The sequence below is a fragment of the Pleurodeles waltl genome, chromosome 1_2 (assembly GCF_031143425.1).
Source record: "Pleurodeles waltl isolate 20211129_DDA chromosome 1_2, aPleWal1.hap1.20221129, whole genome shotgun sequence".
NCBI classification, from domain to species: Eukaryota; Metazoa; Chordata; class Amphibia; order Caudata; family Salamandridae; genus Pleurodeles; species Pleurodeles waltl.
The window spans coordinates 592,725,996-592,733,835 of record NC_090437.1 but is presented as its reverse complement, the minus strand read 5'-3'; the positions used below and the strand labels follow the sequence as shown (position 1 = coordinate 592,733,835).

The window sequence follows — 7,840 nt, the reverse complement described above, 5'->3', positions numbered from 1 at the left end:
ATTAAGAAAAGAGCCGAAAGACATCTCATAGGTGCTGGTGTTTGACTTTCTGGAATTCACAAACAATTGGCAGGTTACACCTGCAAACCTGTGAAAGTCGCATGCAAGAACATTAAATAAAAAAGCAAGAGAAGCCCTCCCATCCACCTCCAACTTTCTGGGGAATCACAAACTCACAGATTACACTTGTTGCAGAACACCCAACCACGCGATCAAATTTCCCCTTCCAAAAACTCCCATGGATATAAATTAGTTTCCAGGTGCAAAACCGACTTTTAAGAATTACAAAAAACTATTTTTTTTTGTGCTTGTAAATTAGACTAACATGAGCAAATAACTTTTCGAATCGACATCATGTTTTTTTTTTACCAGAAGCGCCAATTAAAAGTTTATATAAATAAATGCATTTCGAAACTCATGAAGTCCCCGTAAACATGGCCTGAGATCCCCGTAAGTATGGCCCCAAATCTGTTCTCCCGACATGTGTGCAGCAATGGTATCCATGGACATTTTGAAATTGTGCAGAAGTTGAAAAAATAAACATTTGAACACCAAAACAGAAAGGATGTTTTATTTTGAGAAGGGTGGTAACAAATTACATTGTATATCTCATATATTTTATTGTGAGCAGTGCTGGAAATGCTGATCATTTTCATTCACTCTAAAAATATACAATATATAAAAATATCTGTGTCCGGACAAGTACCATCTGCACCTTGAGAGTTAAATATATTTTCCACGTTCCTTTGTCAATTGTTTTTGGAGTCACTATCGCACAGTATTTTTTTCAAGTGAGCAGTTTCTGAAATGGTGAACATTTTGAAGATTAAAAAATATATTTGCTGTCTTTCTTCTGGTAACAGTTCTGGCCAAAAACTCAAGTAGCTGATTTGATGCCATTAGATAGGGGGTCCGGGTATTACATCTCGGTATACAGTGCACTCTGAAAGAGAAAAAACACCTAAACGTAAATGTGAGTGAAAAATCATCATCATGCAAAATCGTTAACCATCTTTGATATGCGTAAATGAGCTTAGATTTGGGGTTTGGTCAGATACAATAAACAAGCATTTGCAATGCAATGGGTCTTGTATTTGCTTGACCTAGAGCTATTGGCATTGTAAAGTCCTAAACGGACTTTTCTTACCACATACATTGAAAATGAACAGGAAAGAAAGGGAAACAGAAGTTCGCTCTCAGTTAACCATATCGGCAGTTATGCAATTATCCATGTAACAGGGTCGATGTCACGCAAAGTGCTTGACTACTGTCCAGCGAGATTGCGCTGCATAGGAAATTAAAAGAAAAAGTAGTCCAGAAGCCATGCGGAAAACATGGAGCCTTCCATGTTTACAGTAGTTGGTCGGTGCGCTCGGTGAGGGCTAAACACCGGAAAAGGCATGACGTATGCATGCCTTTCACTACTGAAATCAAGTGAACTTTAAAAGGCAAGCCCATGAACCAACGAAACTGATGGACGTGCAGTGGGCGTGGTTAAAAGCCCACAGAGAGATTACAGGAGGCTACAGCACTTGTGCACTCGACCCTAAAAAGAATTATTTTTCACATGAAAGAGCCTCAGTTGCTCACATAAATTGCTTCAGTGCGGGGCTATTTCCTCTGATTCCAGACAAACTCCAAATCAACAATTTCAAAGCACAACTAGTACAAAAAGTCATTTTTGCTATGGTTTGGAATTAGAAGTGTTGTTCTGTGCTGGTTGGTGCAGACACATTCCTGTAAAACTGCCTGGCAGTGTTAAAAAATAGGACATTGCAATTCAGGTAGCTTTGCCCAGGAGATTGTGAGATTCTGTGTCAAAGGTGGAACATTTTGTTATGTAAAACAACTGCACTCCCATTTATATTGAGAGACGGAACTGTCCATTGAAATACTGTGACCAGAGGCTGGGCCTGTGAGTTGCAGTTTGTTTCATCCACACAGTGTACTGGGTCTGTTGTAACATATAGAGAACTCTTTCCCTACAGCCCTATAGAATGCATTACTTTATTGTGTACTTATGCCCAGATTTATGGGCTTTGTGGTGCAAAGTAGAGCAGCATGACACCTTGGCCCATGTTTATACTTTTTTAGCACCGCATTTGCGCCACTTTGTGACGCAAAAATTGCCCAAACTTACAAAATACAATTGTATTTTGCTAGTTTGCGCCGTTTTTGTGTCAAATAATTTTAAAGGAAACTGAGGGATCCTTCTGTTTCCTCTGAATGACCTGCGCCATGCCTCAGAGGAGCTGGCTGTTCGTCTTAGAGAGGGAGAGGGGATTGGTCCTGCGGGGGTGGGAGGGATACTGTTTTGGGGCTTGAGTATGGTTTTAGGGAGGGGACGTGGACGGTTTTAGGACTTGCAGCGGGTGGGGCACGGTTTTAGGGGGGCAGGGACAGTTTTTGGGCTTACAGCAGGGGCCCGGGCAGGGGGATGGTTTTAGGACTCAGGGGGCAGATGGTGGGGATGGTTATGGGCTTGGAGTGGGGTGTTGGCCTTCTTCCTCCTAGTTTTTCTGACCAGTTTTTGTTGGCTTTAGGACTCGGGCACTTTACCACTGCTAACCAGTGCTAAAGTGAATATGCTTTCTGTTTAAATTGTATTGTTGATTGGCTTATCCATGATTTGCATATTTGATTTACTAATAAGTCCCTAGTAAAGTGCACAAGAGGCGCCCAGGGCCTGTAAATAAAATGGTATTTGTGGGCCTGCACCACTGGTCGTGCCACCCACATGAGTAGCTCTGTAAACATATCTCAGACCTGCCCCTGCAGTGACTGTGGGTGCAGTCTTGCACTACCAATTCGACCTGGCAAGTGTACCTACTTGCCAGGCCCAAACCTTCCCTTTTTTACATGTGAGGCACCAATAAGATAGGCCCTCAGTAGTCCCATGGGCATGATGCAGTGTATGTTAAAGGTGGGAGATGTACTGGTGTGTTTTACATGCCCTGACAGTGAAATACTGCCAGATTCAGTTTTCACTGTTGCAAGGCCTATCTCTCTCATAAGTTACAATGGGGACTGCATTTAAATATCCTTAAAGTGCAGTTTCCCTTTGAGAGCATATGGAGATGTGGAGTTTAGGGTTTCTGAACTCAAAATGTAGAAATACATCTTTTGGTAAAGTAGGTTTTTAAATTGTGTTTTTGAAAATGCCACTTTTAGGAAGTGGGCATTTTCTTGCTTAAACCATTATGTGACTCTGCCTGCTTCTGGATTCCCTATCTGAGTCAGACTGACATTTGGGCTGTTTGTGAATCTCCACAAGACAGTGACACAAAGGGAGCTGGGCTAGAGCGGAGGGAGGAGTGGCTACTTACACCTGAATGGGCTGTGCCTGCCCTCACACAATGCAGTCTCCAAACCCCTGGTGTGTGTCGAGGGCCAGGCCTGGGCAAGACAGGATCATGTGAACAACAGTGGATTGGCCTGCAGTTACTGCTTCTACCTGAAAGAGGACAAAGACTGGACTTTGTGGTATATTCCTGCTTGTGAAGAATCTCTAAGGGCTTGTATTGAGCTTGCCTCCTGGTTTGAAGTCTCAGGGCCATCAAAGGCTTCATCTGCCAGCACCTAGACACAGAACACCATGCAGGGAAAATTTTGGCGCACCACCTTCAAGTCGGCTGAAAAACGACACACCACCCATTTTGCAGCTAAAATGTATGCTCCACCTGCATCGCAGCTGGTAGATCGATGCATCGTCGTCTGAGAATCAACGCAACGCCCACTTACGGCTGCTGATAACGTCATAAATCCCACACAGCGTGGTTTTCCTTACCATAAGTCCGGATTTCTCACGCATCATCGCTGGGCATCAAAAATCAACGCAAGCCTGTGCAGATCTGAGGTGCCAGTCCAGAAATCAACGCTTAGCTCTCTTGCGGGAGAGAAAAACTATGCCTCCCCTACCCGACTGGAGAAGAAACGATGCACGACCTCACTTGTGAAAAAGGAATCGGCACATCGCTGACATTTTCAACGCGCTCTCGCCTTGACGCAAACCAGGTACTTTGTGTAACAACGTTTCCATTATTTTCTATGGAGTAAGACTCTTATTCTGTTGAAAATTTATATCTTGACTTGTGTATGTTCGCTTTTTTGTCATTTTGGTCTTGTTTGATTTAGATAAATATTATCTATTTTTCTAATCTGGTGTGGTGTCCATTTTTGTAGTGTTCTCACTGTATCACTGTGTGTGTTGGTACAAATACTTTACACATTGCCTTTGAGATAAGCCTGACTGCTTGTGCTAAGCTACCAAGGGGGTGAGCAGGGGTTGTCTTAGGAGTGTAACTACCTCACCCTGACTAGAGTGAGGGTCCCTGCTTGGACAGAGTGCAAACTGACTGCCAACCACAGACCCCATTTCTAATTGGGGTATAGTTTTGGGGTAGGACGGGGGATGGTTTTCGGGCTTGGGGCAGGGGGGACAGTTATAGGGCTCAGGGCAGGGGACGGGTATTTTTTAGACTGGAGGATGGTGTTGTACTGGGGTATGGTTTTAGGACTTGGGACAGGGGTTGGGTAGTTTTGAGAAGGGCTGGGGGCCAGGGGTGGTGCCGTGCTGGGGTCCGGTTTTACGGCTTAGGGCAGGGTTCAGGTAATTTTTAGAATGGCTGGCGTCATGCCAAGGACTTCGTTTAGGACTCAGGGCAGGGGTCATTGGAAACCTTTACCATGCATATGCCTTTAACATACATGCTGTTACAATGTATTTCATTATAAAGGCATGTGTGGTGAAGGTTATGCATGGTAATGTCATTTTTGTTATAACGCACGTGTGGTAACGGCATGCATTGCAATGGAATGTGTTGTTCTGTCATACAGCCAAGCTAACTTGCATCACTTTCTGTCAAGGAGGCATTCCATGGGTGGTGAATGGACATGCCTGTGCAAATCCATATCTAGAAAGACTCGTAGATATAAATTTATGCAAAACACTGCACCTACCTGAGGCTGGTGTAACAAGGAGAAATATCTTTATTTCTATCCTTTTTTCCTCTTCGCAGGCAAGCTGCGTTCTGCAGCACACATACATAGAGGAAATAGGGGGTCATTTAGACCTCAGCGGTCTTTTTTAAAGACCGCAGAGGGACCGCCGTGCGGAAGACCGCCAGTGGTGGCGGTTTGCCGCTCGGCCTATTATGACCGTTGGCAGCTCTCCGTCCTTTTACGGACGGAGAGCCGCCAACAGCCATACTGGCGGGAGGCAGGGAAGTGGAGGTTGCTCCACCTCCACCACTACGCCAACAGAACACCGACCAGCGAATCACGTCCTGTGATTCGCCGTGGCAGTGTTCTGTTGGCGGTATGGTGTCGGCGGAGCTGCCCCCATGGCTCCCGTCCCCTCCCGGAGGATCGTCGGACCAGGTAAGTCGATCATCCGTGAGGGGGGGGGGTGCTGTGTGTTGTGTGGGTGCATGGGGGTGTGCGTGTGTGTATGTAGAGGGGGTGTGTGAGTGCGTGTATGCCTGCGGGGGTGTTGTGTGTATGGGAATGAGTGCGTGTATGTCTGTGGGTATGTCTGTATGGATGTGTGCGTGTATGTTTGAATGTGGGTGTGCGTGTATGACTGTGTGTGTGGATGTAGGCATGTATGTCGGCGTGTGTGCGTGTAAGTATGTAGGTGGTGCCTGCGTGCGTGTCGTGTGCGTATGGGTGAAGTGATGTTGGGGGTCGGGGTGGGGATGGGGGCCCTGCCACCTTTGGGGGGTGGCAGGGGTGGTGGGGTGGCAGGGGAGGGAGTCGGGTGTGGGTGGGGGGTGGGGGAGACCCCTATTAGTGCCAGGGAAGGAATTCCCTGGCACTGATAGTGCTTACCACCATGGATTTCATGGCGGTTCAAACCGCTGAAAATCCACGGCGGTAAGCCGGGTCCAAATACCGCCGGCGGTATAGTGACGGCCGCCGGGCTGGAGACCCAGGTCTCCAGCCTGGCGGGCGGAACGGAGAACCGGCGGATGACCATGGCGGTAACCGGCATGGTCATAATTCCACAAAGTAAGACCGCCAGCCTGTTGGCGGTCTTACCGCCTGTTCTCCGCCTTCCGCCAGGGTCATAATGACCCCCATAATCTTTTTTTTTTTTATCTGTTTATTGCTTTATATCACATAACAGTCTAGAAATGCGTCCAGGTACAATATTACTATGCACATAATGTACCAGCATGATTTAATACAACCCGTAGTAAGCAAAATATTTATAATCAAAGAACTAAAAGGGAGAGAAAAAGAAAATATAGGAACATACAGAAATGAAATATAGTAACTGCTCGTGAGAGATCGAGAGTTCGCGCATAGAGGAAACAGTCTTATAACACAGTTTTTGTGTGAGGATGGAACCCTTCCTGCACAAAACCTATGCAGACCATACATAAACACCCTTGTACTATGACTCTAGGGTGCCTGTATTGGCACATGGCTGCATAAAGTGCACCAGTGAACTGAGAGAGCATAACTGCACCATTTCTTTGCATATGTGGTTCAATTCTGCTCTCTCCAATTCACGCAGAGCATCAATTTTGCTTGCTGCCCTACTTTATGCAAACTCATTAAGGATAGGATTTAGATCTTGGTGGTGTTACCATTAAGCCCATTGTCAGCGGACCCGAGAAGACCATCAAGACGAAGATGTTCCTCCCGTCATCCTTAGATGCTACAGCTCTGTAAACAGAGGACTAGCGATGGATTGCTGATGGAGGGCGATGGTGGTGGGACCCAATGGACTTCGTACAATGGCAGGGGCTATGGAATAGAGGTAAGTGACACACACACTGTACCTTAGTCATATGTGTCCCCCTCACCACACACTACATAACTGACCATATTTACATCATCATCCATTACAATTCTGTGAGAAGGTCATCCTTTTAACCCTGTTCTATTCTGACAGATTCTGGTGGTAACTGACTCTGACTGTGCACTGGACTCTACCAACCAGGCCAAGTCCAGTGCTCTTATGAAAAAGGTAAGTGGTAATTAGGTATAATTACAATTGTCAATGACAGACCCCACTAAGTCCCTGGTAGATAATAAGGTCTGTAGCTCTCTGGTACATAATATGGTCAGAGGGATTCAAACTACCTATAAGTCCCTAGTACATAATAGGGCAGGGATGTTTAGAGGCCCAGTAGATTTCCTGCACTGGAATGTGCATTGTTGTGTTTCCTGCTGTCATTTTTAAAGTTAACCCTTCTTTGCAGACTGTCTTTAAAAGTAAAATATATCTAAATTCGACTTTGGAATGAAAGGTACTTCCAAAGTGGTAATCTACCTTATATTTACAAATAGGTCACCTTTAGTGTCCCCCTAGGTGCCCCATGGGTGGGGTGCCATGTAACTATAAGCAGGGACATTATAAAACATGTTTTATATGCCCTGGTGAGGGAAAAACGGCCTATTTTATGTTTTCACATTGTAGATATTTAGCTGTATAGGATAACGTTGGAATATTTGATGTAAGTATAAATATTGATAGGAAGCAGCTACAAATATCATTCAAGGACTCAAAAGGTTGGTAATGATAAACCTAGCAACTTGCTCTGTTGAATTTCTCTTAACTTACACAGAACAGAAGTTATAGGACTTTCTTTTCTGTGAGCTAAAATTAAACCTTCTAGCAGCCTCTCCTGATGGTTCAGCCTTAATAGGTGTAGGCAAGTTGTTTGGATGAGGTGATAAGTGGCCTGCATAGAGCAGAGGTTACCTGGCAGGGGGAGCTCTGCAGCCCCAGAGTACAGGCCAGAAGTGGGGCTGGGTAAATCAGACTGGGCTTCAAAGAGAAGAGGACCATAAGGAATGCCAGTCAGGCCTACCCTCTCTTCCTGTACCA

The 7,840-nt window shown here is 45.4% G+C and overlaps 1 protein-coding gene across 1 annotated transcript in view; it reads right to left on the bottom strand.

Moving 5' to 3' along the window:
- Nucleotides 1-549: 549 nt before the first annotated feature.
- Nucleotides 550-7,840, bottom strand: part of NDST4 (N-deacetylase and N-sulfotransferase 4) — a 1,173,706-nt gene continuing 1,166,415 nt past the window's right edge. Inside the window, exon 15 of the mRNA XM_069234161.1 lies at nucleotides 550-943. The gene's annotated coding sequence lies outside the window, so the exon portion shown is untranslated. The remainder of the gene's footprint in view (nucleotides 944-7,840) is intronic.